This window comes from Corvus hawaiiensis, chromosome 12, assembly GCF_020740725.1.
Source record: "Corvus hawaiiensis isolate bCorHaw1 chromosome 12, bCorHaw1.pri.cur, whole genome shotgun sequence".
Lineage (NCBI taxonomy): Eukaryota > Metazoa > Chordata > Aves > Passeriformes > Corvidae > Corvus > Corvus hawaiiensis.
Window position 1 is genome coordinate 18526104 of NC_063224.1, and position 24499 is coordinate 18550602.

The following is a 24499-nucleotide window of genomic DNA, read 5'->3' on the forward strand; positions in this document are numbered from 1 at the left end:
GGGTGTCTGGGCAGGGACAGGGGCTGGACTGGATGATCCTTGTGGGTCCCTTCCAACTCAGCATCTTCTGTGATTCTCCGATTCTTTGATTTGAAAATGCTATAAAAAGTCATTTTGCTGTAAGTGTTTGCTGAATCAATGAATCATTTTGTTTTACAGTAGCACCTAAAATGTGTCTGGTGGCAACATCCAATAAATCCTGATATTTTCAGTCTAGATATGAAAGAAGAGGAGCAGAATAAAATGTCACCTATATTTCAGTGGTTTTATATTACTTGTACTGGAGAGAAACTTAGAGGAATAGAATTAAACAATTTCATGGAGCTGACTCCATGCACCAAGAAATTACACACAGGAAAAATAAATGAGAGGAGCTGAAGCTGAAGGCAGATCTGATTTTGAAATTAGAAGAGGCAGAAAACATAAGCAGCAAAGTGCAAATTTATGAAGATTTCTGGGAAAGAACTATAATTTTGACTTGGATAAGGCAGAAAGGAGATGTCCAACATCTCAGGTGACCTGGGTCAGATAATGAGCAGTTCAGTAACCATGGTTTTGCTATGACACAAATATAAATATGAGTTTTCTGGAAAAACTTTAAACCTTAAAAAGAAAGTTCCAGCATTCAATGTATGAGATCCCTGATGAAGGATTTTGGTGAAAATTTCATTAAAAAATAAATTTGATTTCATGCAGATCAGAGGATTGCTTTCTAATTTAGGAAGTCACAGCATTGCATACAGGAGTGGAGAGTCCACTGCTCTGAGCCTGTAAGCTGCTATTAACAGAGCAAGTAATTAAAATATTTAGATTAGTGTCAGACAGGGATTACAATAGGAAACTTTAAAACTAGGACCAACTCTGACAGTCAGTTGAAGGTTTATTAATTTTTTTGTGAGTTTGAGGCTGACTTCAGTTTCCAGTGAGGTTTGTCTCATGTGAAGCTCAAGGTAGAAATCAAACTAAGCCAAGTTATCACTTAAAATATTAATTGACAATGGAAGTTTGCACCCAGACATGGAAACACAAACATTAGCAAAGCCAGAAAACTCTTGATTATATATTTGCAGGTAATTTCTAGTGTACATGTGATTTCTGAAATCCTTTAGGCTGAATTTAGAGAAACCTGACTGTCACAACTTCTGTTAAACTCAACACTTGCCAAGACAGGTTTGGTCTTTTCTGTCTGGGATGTTCCATTTGTGATTTTAACTCATTCTCCCCAAAAATGTTCTTCGTGCCACTCACCTTATGCAAAACACCAGTACTGAAATATAACCCAAGCAAAATTATTTTTCTATTTTATTTCTAAAATAAATAACATTTCTATTTGATTTTCACTATTTTAATGATGAATACTCGGTTCAGGGTCTTGAGCTTAAAATACTTTAGGAAAAATAAATATATTTGTGGCCTGTGTGATGAATCACAGTTTGAAGGAAATGTCACATCAAAAGCCACACTTAGGTAATATGCCTCATTAAGCTTCTTCTAAAAAGAGATATGAATATTCAAAATTAATGTGGAAAATCCATATAAGGAAAGAATGACTTGTCAGACTTATTATAGATTTTTAGGCTATCCTTTGAATTAGAAATGTAATGTAGTATAATATCTTGCATATATATATATATATGGCTTGTATTTCATTCCATTTGTAATTTCCATTAAAGTGTGTAATTAATTCAGCTTAAAAAAATCTTTGTGGGTCATATATAAAATGTATGTGGGATGGGTGAAATATATACTGAGTATTCCTGGGTCTAAAAATTATAAGTTTAGCTAAAGGTTGGTATGGGAATGATGTGTTTTAGCTCTTTCCTGGGATGATGCATGAGCTCTAAAGAGGATATTTTCCTTGTGCGCACCATATTAGATAACAAGTTATGCAAAGTAAATGCTTAGTTTTATTAATTTGAAGCAGTGTGGGTTTACTACAGATATTTTTATTATGAAAGCACAGCAATGATTAACAGGGTTATGTGCTCTATTCTCACAGGATAATAGTTCATGACTTGCAAATCAAATATAAGAGGGATTGCAGAGCTGTCTTTTATTGATTTGCCCTCCAAACACATGTTGGGTGAGTGTGACAGAATAAAATGTATCAGTTCTCGCCCACTGTTGGCCTGTGCCTGCCTTTATGAGATATTTCTCTGTCTGGGCAACAAATGGGACAGAGATACCTCTGGAAATAAAACATGCAGGAGGTTGCTCAACCACACACTCCTGTTTATTTTCAATAAATATGTCATGAGACTGCTTTAGAGCAATAAAACAAGACTAAAACTCAGACTAGGACATAGTGGAGAACTGCACATCCTCAAAATCCTTCCTGGATTTCACATCACACAAGATCTGAGGGTTTCTTGTCAAAGTATTGACAACTGGCAGGCCTGCTGCGGGTGATTAATTTCTAACACCTAATTTGTTTATAAAAGAAAAAGGTGTTGCCTCGTTAAATCACATGGAACATGTGAAAGCAAACCTGAAGGGGGGAAAAAGGCCAATGGCATGGAAATGTGATATCCACAAAAAGTGCCTAATTACAGCAGGCTGGCCAGAGAAACAGCCAAGCTAAACAAGCCCTGCATTGCTGGGGCTGCCCGAGGGCTCTGCTGGCAGCAGCTCTCCCTGAAGCAGGGCAGGGTTAGGGCAGCTCTTGGCATCCTCTGCTCCTTGTTAGAACAGAGATTTTGCTGGGGTTGTCCTCACTTCTTTTGGGACTGGAATTTGTCTATATGCCCTTTGCATTTTCTATAGGAAGTTAAGGAGATAAAAGCCCTCCAGAAACCCTGATGTTTCCAGGAGATGCCTTGCTTTGATATTTGGGGGATGATATGAGACCTGTCAGAAATCTGCCCTTGACAGATGAGAAGCACCTAAATAAACAATGCAGATAAGAACCAGATCATGACATCAGTGAGGTGGCAAAATACTCATTAGAAACCTCACTTCAGGTTTTTTCAGTTGATGATGCCAGGCAGAACAGAGCAGAGATGAGAATGGATGCTCCAGCTTTTAGAATCATAGAATCTCATAGTTTGGGAAAGAGCTGTAACAACAGCAAGTCGAGCCATTTACACCTCACTTGGACTGCAAAACCTGCTGAGAGGCAGCTCCTGATTCAGCCTTGACTGGTTTGGGGTCAGACTTCAAGCAGATTAAGATTTTAGGTTTGACACTGATTTCATACTTATCACCTTAGTTCCACCTCGACAGGATGAGAGGAAACGGCCTGGAGTTGTGTCAGGGAAGTTTAGATTATATATTGGGAAACATTTCTTCACCCTAATGTTTGCCAGGCATTGGAACAGGCTGCCCAGGGCAGTGGTGGAGTCACCACCCCTGGAGGAGACTTGACTGAACTTCTGAGCTTCCCTATTTTCCTTGTAACTTATGGAATGTATCAATAGGAAATGTTTATATTGGCCACCCACAAAATCCTGTGGTTTTCTCTCCATAGAACACCACTGTAATGGGATAGTACAGTGTTGAGTTTGGATGGGTTACCCTTCCTTCTCGGAGCAGGGTAAGAGAGCAGAGGAGGCTGCTGTTCTGCTGAGTTCTTTATTTCATAGTCTCACAGCTTTCTTGAAGGCAGAGTTTGAAGGGGGTTACGTGATAAAGCCAAGCAGCAACAGCAAACAGCAGGCAGAAAACAGCTTCTTCTTCTAACTCTAGTTTCTCTATATATTTTTTCTTACAGAAGTGTGGATTATATTTGTTATATATTGACCAATAAGATTAACACATGATTCCAGTTTTCCTTCACCCATCCTGGTCTAATTCTAACAGTCATAAGCCTTACACAAGTGTTACACAGGTATTACACAGATTTGTGTACACAGTTTCTATCGGCTCTTATTGTTTATGTGAACACTCCATCTAAAAAATGTGAGCAGTACAGTTCTATCTATATTTTGTCTAAAGTAAAGAATTCAGTGAAAAGGTACCACTGCTGCAGTAAGAATTGTGTTTAAGGTCTCTGCTGCAGCTTTTCAATTTTAAGGCACTCAGCATATATTTCTCCTAAAAGTTAAAAATCTATATTTCTATTTCACTTTGGTGTAGCTCCATGTATCTCAGCTTGTCCAAAGGTTTTAATTCAACCCCTGTGCTTTGGCTTCCCTCTGGGCCTGAGTCCAGAGGAGCTTTCACTCCAACAGTACAGGATACTGAAAATGTTCTCTTTTATTGATCTGCCTGGACCTGTGGAGTTTGAGAACTGTTCTCCCTTACAGTGGTGATTCTGTACCATGAACCCATGCAGGCACCAGTGGCACTGGTGTTACATCCATGCATTGCTTTGAATGATTCATTATCCTTATTTCCCTAGATTTTAGAAATAATGGCAAACTGTACAGAAACACTGCCCACGCAGCCCTTGATCCCACTTCTGCTCTCTGCAGTGTCCTCCAATCTTTGCACTTCACTGAAAGTGTCAAAATACAATTCCTGAGCATTCCCTTAGCACACAGACAGATAACTAATAGTCTTTATATCTATCAATGTCCCAAATTATGAATTTCACGCCATGCAGTTTTCTGTACAATAATTTTCCAAATTATATGACCATCGTTGAAAATTAAAAATAAATCTTTGAAGGTGCTACTTGAAAGTGAGCAGGAGAGAAATCAATTCCTCCTCTCTCATTTGTGGAAACTGAGTTTAATGCCCTCCCATCATCAGTATTTTAGGAACTCACTTTTACTTGTAATGCTTCACACCATGAGCAAACCTTTGTTTAGGCCCCTCCAAATTTAGTAATTGCCCAAATCTCATTTCATTTGTACAAATTGTGAGTGGTGTCAAAATGTCTCTTTACTCATTTTTAAGGCCAGTGTTGATAATCTTGAAGACTTATTAGTATTGATAAAATAAGATGTTCCCTTGCATGGCCCATCATTGCTGTTAATTACTTTTTTGCTTTAGCAAGTGGCAAAAATGGTCTGTGTGAAGGAGACTGATAAGAACATTGGCACAAGGTTTATTAATTATCAGTTTAATTGGTAATTATTCCCTTTTTCAGGTTGTTTTTCTCTTGTACCCTGGAAATGCAGTGACTACTTGAAGCAGGACTTTGTCTTGATGTCTGTGGCCCGTTCTTCTCCATGAGCCATCCCCAAAACTTTGGAGTCTCTATATATCCCAGTGGGTTCTAATTAGCTGCATGATTTTCATGAAAAGTCATTAAAACTCAGGTCTACACAGAATTGTTGCCAGCCACCTTGTTATTTTTTTTTTAAACAAGCAATTGGTAGTAAATCCTAGAATCCCTATTCTGCATGAGATTTGCCTTCTATTGGATACACAGATGCTCCAAGTGTTGTAGGAGAAAATAAAAAGCCACTGATTTATTGCTCAAAAGATAGGACTTTGATCTCTTATGCTTTTATCTTATCTGAATACTAGTGAGCAAACCAAATCAGATTAAAGGGAGAGTGTTTGTCTCTTATCCCTTAGACTTGGTGAAATCTGGGCTTATCTGCTGAGTGTCAGCTATATTTGTGCTTCAAATTCCAAACATCTGTTTTCGAGCAGTGCTTTCATTTTATATTAACTTCCATCACAGCCCAGCATCTGGGCAGGGATTCTGGGTCACAATTCTAAAGATCTTCAACACACAACATGTTGAAGGATGTCAGAGCTGTGTGGTCACCTCTGAGCAGGAAGGGGAAATCCAGGTACAGCAAGAGCAGCTTAGTGCAAAATGCATTTCTATGCCCTTTTATTTCCCTGCAGGCTCTTTCATTTCTAGTGGAAACTTGTCCTTCTGACACCTTCATGAGGAATTGTGGCTGCATCATCATGGTACCATGGTCATTCCAGCTATTTTTATGGAGAAACAGTAATTCAGGTGAACATGAAATGATAAACAGGCTCTTAAACTGCAGCATCCCACGAGGGTAAATACTACCCATAAAAACCAATTTAATTTCTGTGATTATGTAATATTTATTTCTGAAGGAGAAGATGCCCAAAACATAAACCAAAGTAGACAATGTTGTTTACCTGAATTAACTGGGTTTGAAATACAACCAGCACTGAAGCTGAAGTAAAGTTTGTAAGTTTATCCTCTATGGCAGTAACAGATGAAATAAATGTTCTCTTTGTTTAACTACATATTGCTTTGCTCAAAAATTGTAGCTTATTTGCTACAGATTGCCACAGATTAATTATGAACAATTATTAATTTAAATTATCAATACTATAAGTATATATATAACTATATATATATAATATATATATATATAACTATATTATTAGTTTAATTTTTTTAAATTTGTGTTTTGGAAGGAAATTTTCTTTTTTTTTCTCAAGTTAGAATAATGAACATATTTAAGAGCTCTTCCTTCTTACTACTCTAAAGAATTATAAAAAAACCGTGATGGCACTTAGTGATATGGTTTAGTGGGCATGGTGGTAATCAGTCAAAGGCTGGTCTTGATGGATTTGGAGATCTTTTCCAAGCTTAAACACTCTATGATATTATGCAGTCATAGCTCCTTTACTACTTGTAGGGTTCGGGGTGCCCTCTGATGTTTCCTGCTGTTTACAATGGCAATAATTTTAAGCTCAGTGAATTGCAGCTGTTGAAATTGTGTTTCTAAACGGTTTCACAGCATGGTGCCAGCCTGGCAGTGTGGGTTTCCAGTTCAGGGAAAACAGAAGTACCTTTCCTAAACTTCAGGTGACTTTTGTGGTCAGATCCATATTTAGGTAGCTAATGTAAATGGCACAGGGTGCCCAGGGCAGCTGTGGCTGCCCCTGGATCCCAAGGCCAGGTAGGACACTGGGGCTTGGAGCAGCCTGGGACAGTGGAAGGTGTCCCTGCCCATGGCAGGGGGTGGCACTGGATGGGCTTTAAGTTCCCTTCCAACCCAAATAATTCTGGGATTCTAAAATCCAAGTTTAGCTGGGGAAAAAACCAAACCAAAACAAAACCAAACCTCAATATCTTTTAAACTCTTTTTTGTTTTGGGGTTTTTTCTTCATTGAATTGTGTGTGCTAGACCAGAAAATCTCCAACTGAGTCCCTTGGTGACTCATGGCTATTGAACTCATTGAATGCTATTGGCCAGTTCCCTTGTTTCAAGGTATTAAATCAAAGTAACACTGTGGGGCATTCGTGTTCTTTTGCATCCTGCACCAGTAAACAAAAAAGACAAGGCATCTCATACCACACACCCGTGTGATGCTGACGTGCAAAACACCACCCATTGTGTTGATGCATTTGGAAAAATGCAACTAAAGACTCTTATTATAATAATTTTACATAAAAGCCATGCAGTTCTATTATAGACTGAAGAGATTTTTGCACAGTTTTATTTGCTCAATATGGTTTAACAAACAACCTGAAGATGTAATCAAATGCCATTAGCAGAATTACTGTTCTTTCCTGTCCATCACTGGTAGCAGGACTTGGAAATACTTGTGGTGGGATCAGAGAGAGATTCCCAGATGCTAAAGCATTACCTGTAAACCAGTGAAGGGCATCCCTAAATTCTTCACTGCTTTAAATGATGCCCTGTGTCACTGAAAGTGCTTGAATGATGCAGTCAATAAGTACAGTCACTGGGATCATTGCAGCTCCAGGCAGCTTCATGCTGTTGTTTCCATAATTGTCTGGTAGTGTTTCATTTCTAAGGAATGTCTTGTCAGAGAATACACCTGAAAGAAGGCAATATTTTGGTGCAATAGAATCATAGAGTGTCCTGAGTGGGAAGGGATCTATCAGGATCATTGATCCAGCTCCTGGCCCTGCACAGACACCCCGACAATCCCAGCCTGTGCATCCCTGGGAGCGGTGTCCAGGAGCTCTGGCAGCCTCGGGGCTGTGCCCATTCCCTGGGGAGCCTGTTCTGCTCTCTCAGATCCCACTGGACATCCACCAGGGCCCCCAGGTCCCTTCCTGTCTCAGCTCTCCACCCTCTTGTTCCAGCCTGTCTGTACATCCAGGGTGCCCCATCCCAGGTGCAGAATCCAGCACTTTCCCTTGTAGAACATCCCACCATCGGTGATTCACAGCCCTGTCATTTGTCAAGGTCCTTCTGTTTGACCTGATTTGGTGAAGAGAGCAATTGTGACACCAAATTTTAACAAACTTTTTGCCCCTAAGCATCTCTTCTGCACCGAGAGCTCTGGGAAACCCTTGCTGTATTAGCAGATATTGTGTTTCCTTTGCTCGTGCAGCATCAGCCCAAACAAGCTGTCTCTGATTCCTACAGGGAACCCAAACTTTCTTATTGCTTCTTTTGGGGGATGGATGTGCCAGCACTGTCACTGCTGCTGACAGTGATTTGGGAGAGGATTTATTGTGGTCACAGGTGCCGGTGGGCTTGAGAACAGCTCATTGTGAAGCAGCAGAGAATAAATGCTGTGTACAAAGTCCATGTGAGTGCTTATGCAGCAGGTAAAAACACCTGGTGCCACATCTCCCAGCTGTGGTCAAGATGGACTGAAGTGCTCCTCAACCCATATGTCACTGGGTTTATTAGGGCAGGGTCACAGTAAAGGACAAGTGAATAAAACACCTGCTTTATTACTTTATATGTTGCATAATTTTGTCTACTTGCTTTTCATTTCTCCTCCCATTCTATTACGGAGGGGTGAAATTTGAGCAGTGTCACTGTACCCAGTGCTTCAGGAAGGCTTTTAGTCCATGAACAGCAGGATAAAGTTATTCTGTACAGGCTCTAGCACAGTTATAACACGCACCAGCACTTGAAGTTTATGTGTGCAAGTCTTTGCCTGAATTAATTCACACAAAATATTCAATGCTATAATCTTGGATTCTTTGGCTCAGAATCACCTCAGTGATACCAAGTGTCCATACAATGTGAGTTAGCCACAGAGTGTGGCTGTCCCATAGGGTCCACTTGAAGCCCCAATGTGTACTTTGCTTTTACAATTCACACAATGCATTTATTTGGGGTGGGGAGAGAGCAAAGTTGTTTTGTTTTTTTCCTTTACATGCCTATTTATATAAACACCTGAAGAGAAGTCAGATATTTGAGTTGTTATATATGGTTGGAAGTTTTTGGATTATTTTTGCATGTTTAGATCCTCAGTGTCATTTAAAAGTAGTCCAGTAGTTTCTGCAGTGTTTAACCAGGGGTGCTTCTGGAAAACCCCTCACACACAGTGATGGGTAGCAGCCAAAAGTGGTGTTCTAAGGGTCATTTCTTACTTCTACCTGCTGTTATCAAAACAATCCCTTCCTTTAAAGCTGAGGTCCATCAGATAATATGTCCACACTGTTATTTCATCCCCCAGTGGAGTGTGCCAGCCCTGCTGCAGCGAAGGGAGCCCCACACTGCACTTGCAGCACACAGAAATCACATGGAGGGTGATGTCTCTGCTGCCTTTAGGGAGTCCAGAGAGCAGCCCCCAAAGAGCCAGAGCACATTTCCCAGGCTGGAGCAAGTGGCACAGGAAGGTTATTACATAACTGTAGCTGCAGAGGAAGTGCTTCCTGACATTTTTATGCCATATGAGACCTGAAGGCCGCGGAACAAGTCGCACAGTGCATTAATTCTTGTTATATCAGGTTGGAAGAGGATTAACCTGAAAGCGCTTTTTGCTGTCATCACACATAGGAATAACTGCAGAAATAACTTGTTCCTGGAACTGGGGAAACATCCTGGGGGAACTGAAGCCTACAGTGCCTGTCCAAACCAGTGAGGGCAGAGCATCTCAGCATGGCAGTGTCCAGTGAGCATGTGCAGCTTGGAAGGGTTTGAGAAGTGGCGTTTTTAATTAGAGAGGTCCCAGCCAGAGTCACAAGGACAGCATGGGCACAGCTAAAGGATCCCTGATTTCCTGGGGAGCATTGCTGCCACCCTCTAATAGCACTGGGATCAGAGCAGATTCTCTCATCTCTATGCTCAGGACGTGGTGCACAAACTGTGGCTCAAACACCACATCATTCCACAACTGCACAAAATTTTATTCCTTTTATTTCAGGGAAGTTAATGCCATTGAGGATGTAGGTGAGGGGTTTGACTACAAGCCATTACTATTGACACCATCCCTGGCAAATGCCCTTCATTCCCTCCTTCAGCCTCTGCCCCTCCAAGCAAGCACACTGATGTTTATTTTTTCAGCAACAATTATCTGGTTTGCAAATTGAAGCCAAAGCTCTGAAAGGTTTGGTGATAGCAAGAACTGACTTCAGACTGTTCAGCAGGAGGACAATAAAACAATATTCCAAAGCAGCCTTTGTATCAGCTTATCTGTGCTGTATTTCCTTTTCAATGTCTCTTCAAAATAATGGCATTATTTATGAAAACAGAGAAAGACCCAGCCCCCAGTGCCATAAAACTTTGATCCGCTATATAGAAACAATGAAGTCATAAAGACAGTTGGACATTTTAAAAGAAAGTATGAAAGAAGGAGTTTTTATATTTCGAGATGAAAATCATACAAAATACCTTTTCTTTGGCTGTGTATTGTCCACAGTAAATTTCATTATTGTTATCCAGCATCTAATTTGTCACCTCTAATCAGGCACCTCTATTTTATGTTTTTTACATGCTTGGTAACTCTTCAGATTGCTCTCACCAGATGAAGCATGTCATGCCCTTTAAGACACTTTCCTTCTGTGAAGAACAACTTCTCAAGCAAGTTTCCCAAAATTGTGAAAGCCTCCTGATAGCAGTAATTTTAAAGAATGACAGTATAGGTGGAATATTCTTGTCCTTTTTCATTTCTTTTTAGCCATGTGTTACATAATGTCTTTTTATTATATTCGAATCTCTCAATTTTGAGACTAACTGCACATGAAACCCTGGGCTTCTCAAGCTCCTTTTGCCGTTTGGACCCAAAGTGAAGCAATTTTTCCAGCATCATTTCTCCTTTGCTATCTTGTCTTTCCATCAGCTTCTCCATTAGCTCAATTATAGGCCTGCTACAATTTTTAATGCCACTATTACGTGTGGACTTTTAAATCATTTGCTATTCTTCAAAACATATTTGTGCATAAAGGTCTAATTTTGAAAGGTTGAAAGCTCACCTCAGCATTATCTCACTGGCAATCGACGAAGTAATTGCATAAAATAATCCAGAATAAGATGCACAGTAATTCAGTTTTAGGGATGCAGTCTATTTGTGGTTATAAAATACATTATTTGTTTATATGGTTGGTTATTTTTCTCCCTGCGATTACCTTGAGAGTTTCAGTACAGAAATAAGGAGAGCTCAGGGCATAATATGAGGCAGTGCTGTAAAATTCTCATCACTTCGTCCATCGGGTGATTTAATGGATGTGTTTTAATAAATTGTGCTGTGGCCAAGTGAGGAAGGTTCGAGCTGTGCCCCTCGGTGCAGTCTGTCCCTGAGTCAGGGGGTGGTGGCACACGGGGAGTTCTGCAAATGTGTCCCCAGGCAGAGTGACCCGGACCTGGTGCGGCTTCAGCAGCCACTCCCCGCCACAGCGGCTTGCAGGTGTCCGCAAGGAATCGCTGGAGGCTGGAATTTCCTCAGCTCAACCTTTTCCCCGCCATCTGTTGCAGTGCAGAGAGTTCCTGGACGTGTGTGTGCTGCTGAAATCCGTCAGGTGCTGCAGCTCTGCCAAAGGCTTTGTGCGAACAGCAGGGGATGTCATTAGCACAGGGGGATTAATTGCTCATGTGGTGTTTTGTTCTCCCAATAAAGACGTGAAGTGGGAGGAATTATCTGTTTGTAAGCAGGAAACCAATGAGGTCAACATTTCTTAAAGAGCTAGGGAGTTATGAGAGAGATCTGAGTCAAGTGGATGCGCAGAATGAGCAGTTCCAGTTATGCTCAGCAGGTAAAAGATGGGAAGTTTGCAGAGTGTAGGAACCACTGTAAAATTGGGGATAAAGTGGTTCTGGATTTGCATGATTCATTGCAATATTCGTTGCAAACAGCATGTATCATTCTTTCAGGAATTAGCTAATTTTCTCCTTTTTCTCCTTTTTTTTTCAGTTCAGTTCAATTCAGCTCTCGGGCGCAGGGTGGGAATGTTGGAGTGTCTGTGTCAAGTCCGGGGCTTGGACTTGATGATCCTTATGGGTCCCTTCCAACTTGGAATATTCTGTGATTCTGTGATTCTTCCCCTTCCAGCCCAAGCCGTTCCATGACCCTATGATTTTTGACTGACCCCTGTGTCTATTATTTCAGTGTATTTCCCCGAGGCTCCCCTGACACTTATGCAATTTCCACACTATTTTCACCCATAGAAAATAAAAATTCTTATACAGCTAACAGTAGAATTTGACTGTGTTTTACACAATCTTTATATATTAAAAATTGTGCCCTGTATAAACACAGGGAAAAAATGGCAATGTGCCTGATTCTAAAACTGAAGTACAAGAATTTCTTTAGCATCTGTCTAACTTAAAAAAATGATACAATTTCTATATATGAGGGCCCAGTTATTTCGCAGTCAGTAAGCATCTGAGCAGTTGGGGCACACTGCTCTGCAAAGATATGTTTTGTTCCCCATGTATAAAAGCTGGTCTTTTCCCTTACTTGATGACATTAGTAAAATTTATAGGAGGTGTTAAGACACTAAATACTGGTTGATGAGCTCATTGTTTTATTTGTGATGATATAACAAGTGTAAACACTTCCTTACAGCTGAAGATATATTACCTTGAATTATATTTAACAGCTTGGTATAAAACAATACATTATCTCTTACCATGTCTTATGGACAATGTTGATATCCCATTAAATTCTGTGCTTTAATTTCCATGGTGGTACAAGGTATTGGCTTCAGAGCTGCAACGCTTCTGCTCTTGGCTGCTCCTCAGCAGACAGGGATATGCCCACACAGGGTGAACAGGATTTTTAATTTGAGATGCAGGAAAGAAATCTGAGCATCAGGTTATCACTTCATGGAGCCCCGGGATGGCCTGGGTGGGGCCTTAAAGCCCATCCAGTGCCACCCCTGCCATGAGCAGGGACACCTTCCACTGTCCCAGGCTGCTCCAAGCCCCAATGTCCAGCCTGGCCTTGGACACTGCCAGGGATCCAGGGGCAGCCCCAGCTGCTCTGGGCACCCTGTGCCAGGGCCTGCCCACCCTCCCAGGGAACAATGATCAATCAAAAATAGCTGCTCAATGTCAATGTGTGTGTTGGGTCAAAAGATAAATGAATCTTCCCTGCTTATAAACCTGCAGGTGTTGCAGGCTTGCATTGCATAACCCTGAATCCATACCTCAAGGATGAAATTCTGTCCTTTATGCCATTGATTTCTGTGGGCTTGTAGTCTCTCCAAAGATGAATAATGTTGGAACAAAATGGTAGTGTTAAGCAGTAAAGTATCATCACTAAGAGGGTTTGCTCATAAAGGTCAAATAAGAATATGTCACCCCTCTTTGATTAATAGCTCGTGGTGTTAGTAGATATTGATTGCATTTAAGAGCCTGTGGGTAAGAGGCAATTTAAGTTATCTTCAACATCTTCACCAGAAATAAGGTTCCTGTGAGAGCAGATACAAACCAGGGCCGTTGCTGTGAATCCAGTCTGAGGAAGGGAGATAACAGAAGAGATTTACCCACTTTGTACAAACCAAACTGGCACAGGCATCAGTTGCCCCCATCTGCTCTGCCCAGCCTCTGGTATCAATTACAGTACTGGGGCTGTCCAGCATTTTTCCTTTTTGCCACTCCATTTCAAATCAGAGCATGGTCCTCAGCTTTCGGCATCTCAATGTACAATATTTTCTTCAAGTATTGTAGGAAAAAATAACCAGAATATCTACACCACCTCATCAAACACTTTTTCAAAAGCTTCTGGGCGATTTGTCACTCATTTATGTTTTATTTGTGGTAATAAAAATGTACAGTTCTGGAGCTGATGTATAAGAATGATCTACACTCTTCAGATTTTTGTCTTATTCATTAAACTGTGACAGCTTCAAGTTTAGGATTTCCTTGGGACAGAGTTTGCAGACATTAGGAAATCTTGTGTAGCATAATCGAGTAGGGAGACCCCAGATCTTTGCTTCCAGAAGGCAAAGCTTTGCTGAGAAAACAGTGGTGAAGTATTTTGTCCCCATTTTAACCACCCCTCTTAGCAATTCCGTGCTGGGAAGTGCATTACTCAAGGGGAAAGCTATTTTTGTCCAGGTTGTGTAGTGGGAAAGTCAGGCACTTTTAACACTGACTTCTGTTTGCAGAAGATGATCTGAAATCTGCTGTTCTGCAAATATGGAGAAATCTGCCGTGTGTAAAGGGGTATATACAGAATTATAAGCTAATAATTGTATTTTAATGAAGATATGCATTTTCCAACATTTATTTCCATCAAGAATCAAAGGTGGTCACTATAGTTTTTGAAAGAAAACTCTCACAGTGTTTCTGGTTTATAACCTCCTGGTGTCTTGCAGCTACAGTCAGGTGTGTTGGGCATTACTGATTGGAAGGAGTGTTCAAGACAGACCAAGGTTCATGGGGAGGAAATTGGGGGTCTTCTGAATGGAAAGAGCAAACATGAACAGGGAAACTCCCCAGACATGGCACATGCACGTGTCACTTCTACATCTGCATGTCATTATGCGACAGCACTGGTTTTTAAGTATTATGTATATTAAAATATAGCTTTTATGCCAGTAATTCCACCTTGGTGGCAATAATCAGCTTGTCTAATTAGCTTGAGTTCTCCCATCTCAAAAAAACATTCACATGAGCAGATGCAGTAAAATTTCGTGCATTTCCGAGTGTTTTCTCAGCCTGGCTGGTTCAATTTGAGAGGTTATTATAAAGTTTACTTCTGATGTTTGGGAGATATGAATGCCTGTATGCAGATGCCACTTCTCTGATGTTTTAAGATGATGTTTGGGAAAGGAAATCACACTTTGCATCCTGCTTCAGTAATAAATGTCATATCTCATTTAGAGTTCCTCACATGGCCCAAATTGTGCCCTCTAAACTGAATTCATAGCAGTAAGTTCAGTGCTAAGAGCACAATGAAAACTTTTCAGTGCTTTATTCTTTCATACCAACAGCTGAATTCCTACTCAGTTTTGGAAAATACATCAACCAGGGATTGCCCACAAGCCAAAGGTCATCTAATAAAAGTGAAGCAGAAGCTGGATGCATTTTGGGGTTTTATAAATGGAATACAAGTGTGCCCACATCCAAGCTAAACAAAGGGATGGACATCATCCCTTTGTCCCAAGGCAGCTCAGGATTATTTATTTAAGTGAACAATAGGGCATTGGCGTAAAAACCAGCAACTTTTGGAAAGCAGATTAATTCCACCAAAAAATGGCACAAGTTTGAAAGTACAGCTGCATCCTCATGCCTTCAGAAAAAGTGCAGGCTCATGAATTATTTTGTATATTATGTCTTTTAAATATTTCCTGGATCCAGCTGAGAAAGACAGCAACTCACAACGATAATCTGATAAGACATTGAATTTCTATTAATTACTGGAAATGTTTTGCATGTTTGACTCATGAATTAAACATTTTTTCTCAGATTCTGATTATTTTCCACCTTTCATTACTAGTGTACTATCACATCATTGTCAAAAAAAAGCAAGACTGATAAACATTCAACATCAAGGAGGTGTATTTATTTATTTATGAATTTTTAGAGCACAAAGGTAATGAGAGTACTGACAAATTTCATGTTTCATTGACAAGTTACTTTGAATTTCAGAATATACAAGTATTTAAAACAACAATTTACTCCAAAGTGTTTTGGCGTGCCAAAGACAAATGAATCATGCATAAGTACTAATAAGGTTTCCAATCTGTCAGTTCTGCTTTCTCTGCTGCTCCCACAATTTAAGTTTGGATTGATTGGATTTAATTTTTAGGTGTTTCCTTTGAAGAGATGAATCACGGCCACAGGTACCAATATCTGCTCACAGGCTGTGCTCAGAGGGGATGCACTGAACAGCCTGGGCTGGTGGCAGCTGTCCCTGCCCAGGGCAGGGCTTGGGACAAGAGGATTTTTGGAGCTCCCTTTCCAACCCTGCCCGTTCCATGATTCTGTAACCCATCCCACAATAAAGTCTTGGAGTGATAATTACCTGAGGATTCCTTACTAGGGAATGGCACAGGTTGGTTTTTCCAGACCCATTTCATGAGCAGGAGATGATGGTGATGATTTTCTAATCAAAACCAGTTTGGTCATTCAATAACATCCCATAATCACACTGAAAAAAAGATGTGAAAATGTCAACAGAATTATGGATTCTTTGATTAACAGAGACCAGAGGAATTCCACTGGGAATTTCTTTTAGTGCATATAAGTCATTTAATAACTCAGAAGATTCTCAGGAAAGATCACTCCACTTAACAAGCCCCAGAGTGATCCAAAAGAGTAGCAGAGATTATCCTGAAGGATAATTAGACGTTTCACACGAGAAAATTAACATTCAAAAGCAGTCCAGGGCAGTAGTTAGCAAAGCAACTGGAATTTGCTGGAGTCATGGGAGAGCTGCTTGTCTTGTACGGATCTCTTACATGCAGAACACCAGGAGCTTTATTGTTATAGATATCAATCTTCAGAATTGTATTGGTATTAATGCAAAATGGGAATTCTCCTCTGACAGTGGGTGGGGGTTGATTGCCTCTGTTTCCTGGTGAGATTGTCCAAATATGACCAGAATATGTATATATAGAATTTGGGAATATTAAATGTCAGGGCTTGGATAGCTCTGGTCCAACACAGCAGGGCAATTCAATATTTCAGCTCCTCACTTGCACTGTGGGTAAGAAAATAATAGGAAACATTCTGGGGAGTTAACAACTAGGAAAGAATACTGAGTTCAAAATGATTTTGTATTTTCATTTTATTAATTAATTATGTCTCCTCTCTCTCCACTCCCAAATGAAAATACTGTACAAAACTCTATTTATTTTCCACATGTGCAGTGTCAGGATCATATCCATGCCCAGTTTCTACAAAGGAAGCAATGGATTATTGCACAGGATAAGCATTTTTTTTTTTTTTTTACTAAAGATTATTTACATTGCAAATAGTCACAGATGATGTTTAAAAATAGCAAGTGTGGTGTGAGGCATTTTTGATTCCAATATGAAAGTGGGAAGGTTCACAGGGGAGTCAATTCTGATTTGTTCTCCACAGATGAGGGCCCCAGCTCCTGGGAAGTGCCACGGGGCTGTGAGGAGATGCTGCTGTGGGAGTTCTTTCAGCTGCCTCTGATCCACAGCTGGGGTGTATTTCAAAAGAAAACCCCGTGATGAAAAAAAAAAATTAAAAAATTAGAATTAGCTGGTGATAAATATTTTTTATCTCAAAGAACAAACATAAATATCCAACTCCTTAACAACAACCATAAAGTTCTAAACCTGCAAAGCTGATACAAGTTTAGGGATGGGAGATTGAGCTCCACACTGAGCAGTTTGGGTTTCTCTTGTTATTTACCTTAGCAGGGCATTTCCTCTGAATTCTGCCAAAAAAGGGCAGTTTGGGGGAGGAGGTCTCTCATCTGCAGGCAGGTGCTGACATATCAACCACAAGTGTGTACAGAAATACACTTAACCATGCACTTATGATGGGAATTTGTTACATTTAGTTTGTCTTCATATTATAATAATCTGATAAGTATAAATTATCATATTAGGATTGTGAAAGACCCATTACCACCCATTTCCAAACTTTCTTCCAGAGGATTTTATTTCTTTGCTATTTTATCCTACCCTTTCAATGGCGTAGAATTTTCCCAATTTCTAAATTCTAATTTTCTCTCCTTCTGATGCCACCTACTGAAAAAAAAAATCCTATTTCTTTGAGGCACAAGGTTACCAGCAGCTTTGAAGTGTGTATTCCAAGCCCTCTTGTCTGAAGACAGCCTGCCAGAAGTGTTTAAGGATGACAGTGTTTCATTACAAGGCCTTTGAAGTTCCTGAGGTACCACAAATGGCCGTTATTGAGAACTTGCCTTGATTATTATTTTTACTGCCAGACTTTTAAGCCATACAATATCAGCTTTCTTTCGACTTTGCTGCTTAGTTCCTTTTATGGTAAAGCTTAATACAGTGACCATATGGAGCAGCTGAAAGGCTGCCAAGTGTTTAAATGACAAGGTTATAAATACAGAGACAGCATGGGGGTTTTTTCCCCCCTTAATATATAGTCCTGTGGGTTTGAGGCAAAGCAGACAATAAATCAGAATGTAGAACTTGTTCTGCCACTCACTTCATAGGCTTTTCATATGTAGAAGGTACCTTAGTGTGGTGGAGGGCAATGTTTGCATGGTTTGGGGAGGGAATGTTCCATGGAGGACACCTGTGAGAGCCAAAGGACAAGTTAGACTTCGAGTTTTGTGTTACAGCAAGTTCCTACCAAAGCTCAGTGGCAAAGGGACATCCCTTCTTCCTCAGCTTTGGTGCTGAGCCTCAGGCTGTCCTCAGCCCTGACCTGCTCCTCTGGGTGGAGGGGAGCTGCCTTCTCTTTGCCTTTTATTGCTGCCAGCGAGAGGGATGCTCCGTGTGCCTGGAAATAGAGATTTCATGGCTCGAATCTCCTGAGCAGCAATCCCTCCTTGCTCTGGTCTGTGTTGTCCTGCAGCTCTTGTTGTTTTCCAGAGCACATGAGGAGACAGGGCTCGTTCCTGTCACTGCTTGGACACTCAAGCACCTTGGGTTGGTAGGAATTAAATTGTTTGTGTGAGTGTCAGAGAGAGGAAAGCAGAGCAGGTACCTTGCACGTGCAGGGAAAGGGACACTGCTTTATGAAAGCTGTTTTTCTTCTGCAGTAATTACAGCAGAAGAGATTTAAACCTTAGAAAGCAAAAGCTTCACATGCTCAGATCTGTGTGTGTCTCTGCACCTTTGCTCTCCTAATTCACCGTGATATTTTTTGTTATCCAGATTACATGGTTCTGTTTAATAAGAAACTTGTGGATGTAAAGGTCTGGTATTGTATCAGAAGGATGAACTAGAACTATATAAAGTTTTTCTGGTTTTTTTCCAGAAGGAAGTGTTTTTTCTCAGCCACCCACTGCTGGAGAAGAGCTGCCCTACCCCACAAATATGGCTAAGGCAGAACCAGCACTCCTAAAAGTAATAATTTGGATTATTTGCAAACAGATGGCCAGAAACACTTTCCCTTACAATCATCACTTATCCCTTTGGCTGCCAATACTCCACCACACATGTCTTTGCTGCTCTGTGCTAATAACATCAATTGAAAGGATTTGGAATGTCAGCCCTTACCTGCTGCACTCCACCAGTGAGCTGCCAGCTGGGCTGTTTGAGGGAAGCTTTGTGCTTCAAGCATTAGGTTTGGGCTCTGGAGACTTGTGTTCCTATCAGGGTTCTGCTGTAGATTTCCTGTGTGACCTTGAACAAACAAGACTCTCACAATCTCAGCTGCCCATCTGTTAACACAGGCACGCTAATTATGGTGGGAATGAATTTCACTTTGTAACAGTTCTTAAGGTTGAAGACCCTTCGTCAGAAGTGTGGCTCACACTGTGGCCCTGAAGACAGATTCCATCTGAGAATGGAATCTCACATGGTGGTGGAGGACAAGGTGCTCTCCATGGTGTGATTGCTGAATTGCTAAAGAGCGACACGAATGCAGGAACCTTAAAGCTGGGCTCAAACCTCTCTGTTATTCTGCAATTATTTTTCAGGAGTCCCACACTGGCCATCCCTGTCCCAGCTCTTGACATGGGCCCTGCTCTGCTGCTTCCCTCTGCAGACCCAACATCACTTTTCTTCAGTGAGTTCATCCCAGCTGTTTTATTCCTCTTTTCCCTCTGGCCTTTCTTTGCTTTTGGGTGACTCTGAAAATTGCCTCTTTCTGTAGCTGCAGCTCTTTACATCACAACATGGACTTTTTTCAGCTGTTTAGTGCATCTGAGTACTTTGGGGGATGTGCAGCCTTTGTTACAAGAGCTGCTGCCTCATGGGACCAGGAGGACCACAGGGACAGAGCAAAGGCCCCAGGACTCAGAGCTAACAGGAGAATGCTCTATACAAGCACACCTGTAAATGGTTAATCACACTGCACACCCAGCTGTTAACCTGCCTGAACTGAACAGTCACTGGCCAGATGTCCTCTTTAATGAGAGCCAGGCTCTTCTGTCCTTCCCCTCATCCCAGTGGGAGCCCATCTTGCACAGATGAGTGCTGTGCTGCCCAAGTGCTCACCCTCGTCACCTCCTGCATGCACTGGCCAGTGCCTCCTGACACACCAGGCTGTGTGGAACTGCCATGCCATGAACCCGTCCTAATTTCAAGTGTTTTCTTTCCAGTTTCCTGTGAAAAGCTTTCTCCATAAACATTATTTTTTGTTTTCTAATGAGAGCTTTGGCAGAATTACAACATTTTTGTCTGTGCTTATTACTGAGGTATTGCTGTGGAAGTCATGGGTCTGGCAATCCAGTGCAGGAGGAAGGTGGTCAGCAGGCCCTCACCCAAAATTTCTTTTAAAATTTGTTATCTTGGAGAAGGAAAAGGAAGGGAGGTGGACAGTGCAGTGGTTCTGGAAATGTTCTGAGTCCACAGGTGAAATCACAGCTTAGATGATGTGAATTTGTTAAATTTAGTTTGTCTCTAGCCATTCTACAATACTCTGGTAGATGCAAATTATCTCATTAGGATTGTGGAAGACCCATTGCTATCCATATCCAAACCCTTCCAGAAGAGTAGAGATGTTCAGGGAGATGATGTGACACCCTCCATCAAAATTGTATTGTATGGAGGATGGAGACTCTCTCGTTCTCTAAAAATGCTTTTGTGTGGTTGGTGTTGTGCTACCATTTTATCTCCCTTTTCTGTGTGTAAGGGAATAAAAAGTTGTCCTTAGCCAAGTGTTTTCCTGATGGATTTTAAATAGACTGGAGTTCAACTGGGTTTTGGTTCACAAGTCAGTTAGCACTTCAGGGGGGAAACTGTCTGCATATGTTTGCATCTCCTGAGTTTTGCTCAGAGTTTCAAATTCAAACAAAACTGAGAGCCCAAAGGAGAACCCAGCTTGAACTGCCAGCACAGTCTGACTTGGGGTTGGAACTATGCAAAATCTCTATATTTAGTTTGGTTTCAAATAGCTACACTAAGTCCTTATGCAGATCCCAGGAGGTGGTTTAAAGTTCGCTCAGTACTTACCCCAAGTTCCCCTGAAATATTTGGCAATTTCAAAGTTTTCTATACTGCCTGCCAAAATTTTAGGTCTATAAGAAAACCTGATATAAACATTCTTCTCTCCCCCTGCCCCCTCCAAACCATTCCACTCAAGTAACCCACAAAGAGCTAATAGTGTGAGTTGTGTCTTTCTTGTAGAGACAGATGTGAAGTGAAATCCTGAGAGACTGCAGCCACAGTTCCTCCTTCCACTCCCACACCACTTCTCATTGATTCCAACAATATTTTCTTAAGTAATAACTGGCTCTGACCTTGGCACCTCGTCCTTTGGAAGCTTTTGTCTGGATCTCTTTACAGAAAACTAGCACAGAGCAGACTGTGATGTGAATAACCATGGAATGTTTTCCTTGAGCCAGGCTTACCACATACAGAGCTCCAGCGAGGCACATACATTCCTAAAAATAATAGCCTCAAACTATTCCAGTGTCATTTGTTCATTATTAAGTCTATTACCCCTGCAATGAGGCTGCAATGCTCAGGCCTTGCTGGTTCTGTGCAGAGCAGTTTATTAATGGTGTCTTTGTTTCAGAGGGATGGCACAGGGAGCTGAGCCCAAGACTTGGAGCTGCTCAGCAGCGATGAAGCAGCTACTTGGTGCTGTTTAATATCTTAAATGACTCCATGCCCATAAATCAGCCAGCCATAAATTATGTTTAATGCTGAAAAATAACCACCAAGCAAACAGATCTTTAACCTGTAAATGTTAATTCTGTTTGTTAATACTTAGCGGCTCCAGCAGTGCTCGGAGGCTGCACGGACTATTATTCATTTTGACTCCACTCCAACCCTTTTCAGAAAAGCCTCTCCTAGATCTCCCTAAAAATGGGAGCTGCCTTAGGGCACCCACCAGCAAACAGAAGAACTGTGGGAATGGCACAGTCCCACATTCAGCTCCTACCTGCACTGCCCAGGATGCTGCACCACAGCTGCCCTGAGTGAGTGCCGGGGGTCACATCCCACAAGAACCGTGAGCTGGGAGCTGAATTCCAGCCATCCCTTGGCCCAGCTGCTCACTTTGGGGTGATTTTGCAGGTGTTTGGCCCTGGGATAGAGCAGCCACACTCACAGAGCCACTGGAGCCAGCTCAGATGACTCTGGGCACTGTCACCTGCCTGTGATGCTGAGCGTGGCCAGGGCTCTGTGCCAGTGTGGGGGGAAGGCCACACTCACACTCCTGGGTGCCTGAAGGGGAAGCAGGAGACAATCCAGGCTGAAAGGAGGTTTTTTTTCCCTTCCTTCCCTGTTTTGTTTCTCTCAGCTCTGCGTCCCTCCCCTTCCCTTGTACACTTTATCCCTACAACTATAATGCCCTCTTTTTATTATTTTTGCCTTTGTGTGGGGTGGCTTAATGTTCCTTTTTATCATCAACATGATTTTATTCCCACAGGTGGATGTTGGAGAGGACTCTTGACTGCAGGATGGAGACAAGGCAGGGAGGAGCAGAATATCCCATCAGGGATGCCTTTACTGCCAGCTACACCTAAGATGTGACTGGATCCTGCTGTGCTTTGGTGGCACACAAATCATTTTGTGAACCAAATCCTGTGCATCTGATGCTCCTTTAAATGCTTCATTTTTATTTAAATCAGCGAGTGAATGATTCAAAAAATTCAAGCACACGTCATTAGGTGGATTTACCTTTAAAACTCTACTATTGAAATATTTATAGCATAGAATTAGGGAATTACTTGGGTTGGAAGGGACATTAAAGATCATCTGCCTCCAACCCTTCTGCCATGGGCAGGGATGCCAATTATATTGTCTGAAATATTTTCTGCTTCCAATTCTGTTGAAATCATTCTCTCCTTGAGTAAAACTAATTTTCACTGTGAATCCTGGCTTTCTTTGTTCTTTCTAGGCAACATAAAAATCAAAGAATTTATAAGGTAAAATAATTTTGTACATCAAAAAGCCAGCTGGACCTTAAATCTATTTTGCATTTGATTCTATTTTATTATTTTGTTCCTGCATTTCACTAAGTATAAATGTTTGGAAATGAAGTTTGCTAAAAGATGGCAAAAATCTGTAACAAACTTTGCAATTAAATATTTTATCTTCATTTGAGTAATTAAAAACAGTAGCTAGTGCTGCACAAGTGCGTGTGTTTATTCTTACATTGGTAAAGTACCATTTCTGGGGAAAACAGGTTTTTTCCTGTTTCTTGCCTGATAATTGGCAACAGGTCCAAACTGTGAAGCTGAGGTTTGTCGCTTATTGAGATGTAAACCACATTATCCATATAATACATTATTGGGTCCATTTTTTGGTGACAAAAATTGACTATCTATGAACTAAAGGAGGCATTTTCATTCTGACGGTTGAAGTATTTACAGCAGAAAGAAATTATCAGTACAGCTCCATTTAATTCCATAAGATTAAATGATGTTGAAATAAATATTGACCTTGATCTAAGCTGCTGTCCAGCAACAGGAAAACCATACATCTCTTTTTTTAAAAATATAGCAGTTCAAAAAATATCAGAGAAGAGAGAATAACAGAGAAACTGGGCAGACAATAAAATGTAAGTGGGAACCAAATGTTAACATTTTACTTACCACACTCTGACAAGCAGAAGAGAGCGTGTAGAATGGTAATCAACACCTACTCATCATATTCTTCTGGAAGATCAAGGAACAGGTCCTAGCCCCAGTATTTACCTTTGCAAATATAATCTCATCAATTCATCTAATTCCGAAGAGAATGAGGTTTTGATTTCACCTTCCTCAGCCTGGGATTTTTCTCACTGGGCTGTTTTTCCCTTTCATCACACAGGGATCCATATCTCACTTAGAGGTGGAAATTCCTTGGCCTTTCAGTGCACCCAGTTAAGTCTCCACAAAAATAGATGGGATATCACAGATGCAGGAATTATGAGAGCAGGGTTTATGATGTCTGATAAAGCTAAATTTTAGCTCCTGCAGCAATGTGCTAGTGGCATATGAAAATCCAGCCGTGGAAGGAGCAGAGTTTTCCATTTCTGGCCCAAATGCCACATCTCTCGTTGCTAACACAGATAATAACAGTTTCCATCCAGAGACCACAACTCCATCTCCCCCTCCTTGCAGAAATGTCACACAACTTTTTCTCATTCAAATCACTAAAAATACGTATTTAGTTAGCTTTTCAAAATGCATATATTACCTAATGACATGATTGCTTGGCTGCCTAATTTACAAGAAGTCGCTTGCATAACCAGCAGATAAATATAGATGAAGGTTTTATCCATGTGTATATAAAAAGAGAATTATCTATGTGTATCTGAAAAGATAATGTGTGTCATTTTAACTTCAATAATATAAAAAATTATTTTAAAGCTTTTATATATTTTTTTTTAATTTTTGTTTTCCAAACATATTCCCTTAAGAGACTTTTGAGTTGGTGATTTCTGCTGTGCTC

The 24499-nt window shown here is 40.9% G+C and overlaps 1 long non-coding RNA gene across 1 annotated transcript; it reads right to left on the reverse strand.

The window, feature by feature from the left end:
• Positions 1-15530: 15530 nt before the first annotated feature.
• On the reverse strand, positions 15531-24141 carry LOC125332151. Its single transcript, XR_007206372.1, has 2 exons — positions 23659-24141; positions 15531-17160 (listed from the first exon to the last, which is right to left on the reverse strand). It is a non-coding gene; the product is annotated as an uncharacterized LOC125332151 (long non-coding RNA).
• Between the last annotated feature and the right edge of the window lie 358 nt (positions 24142-24499).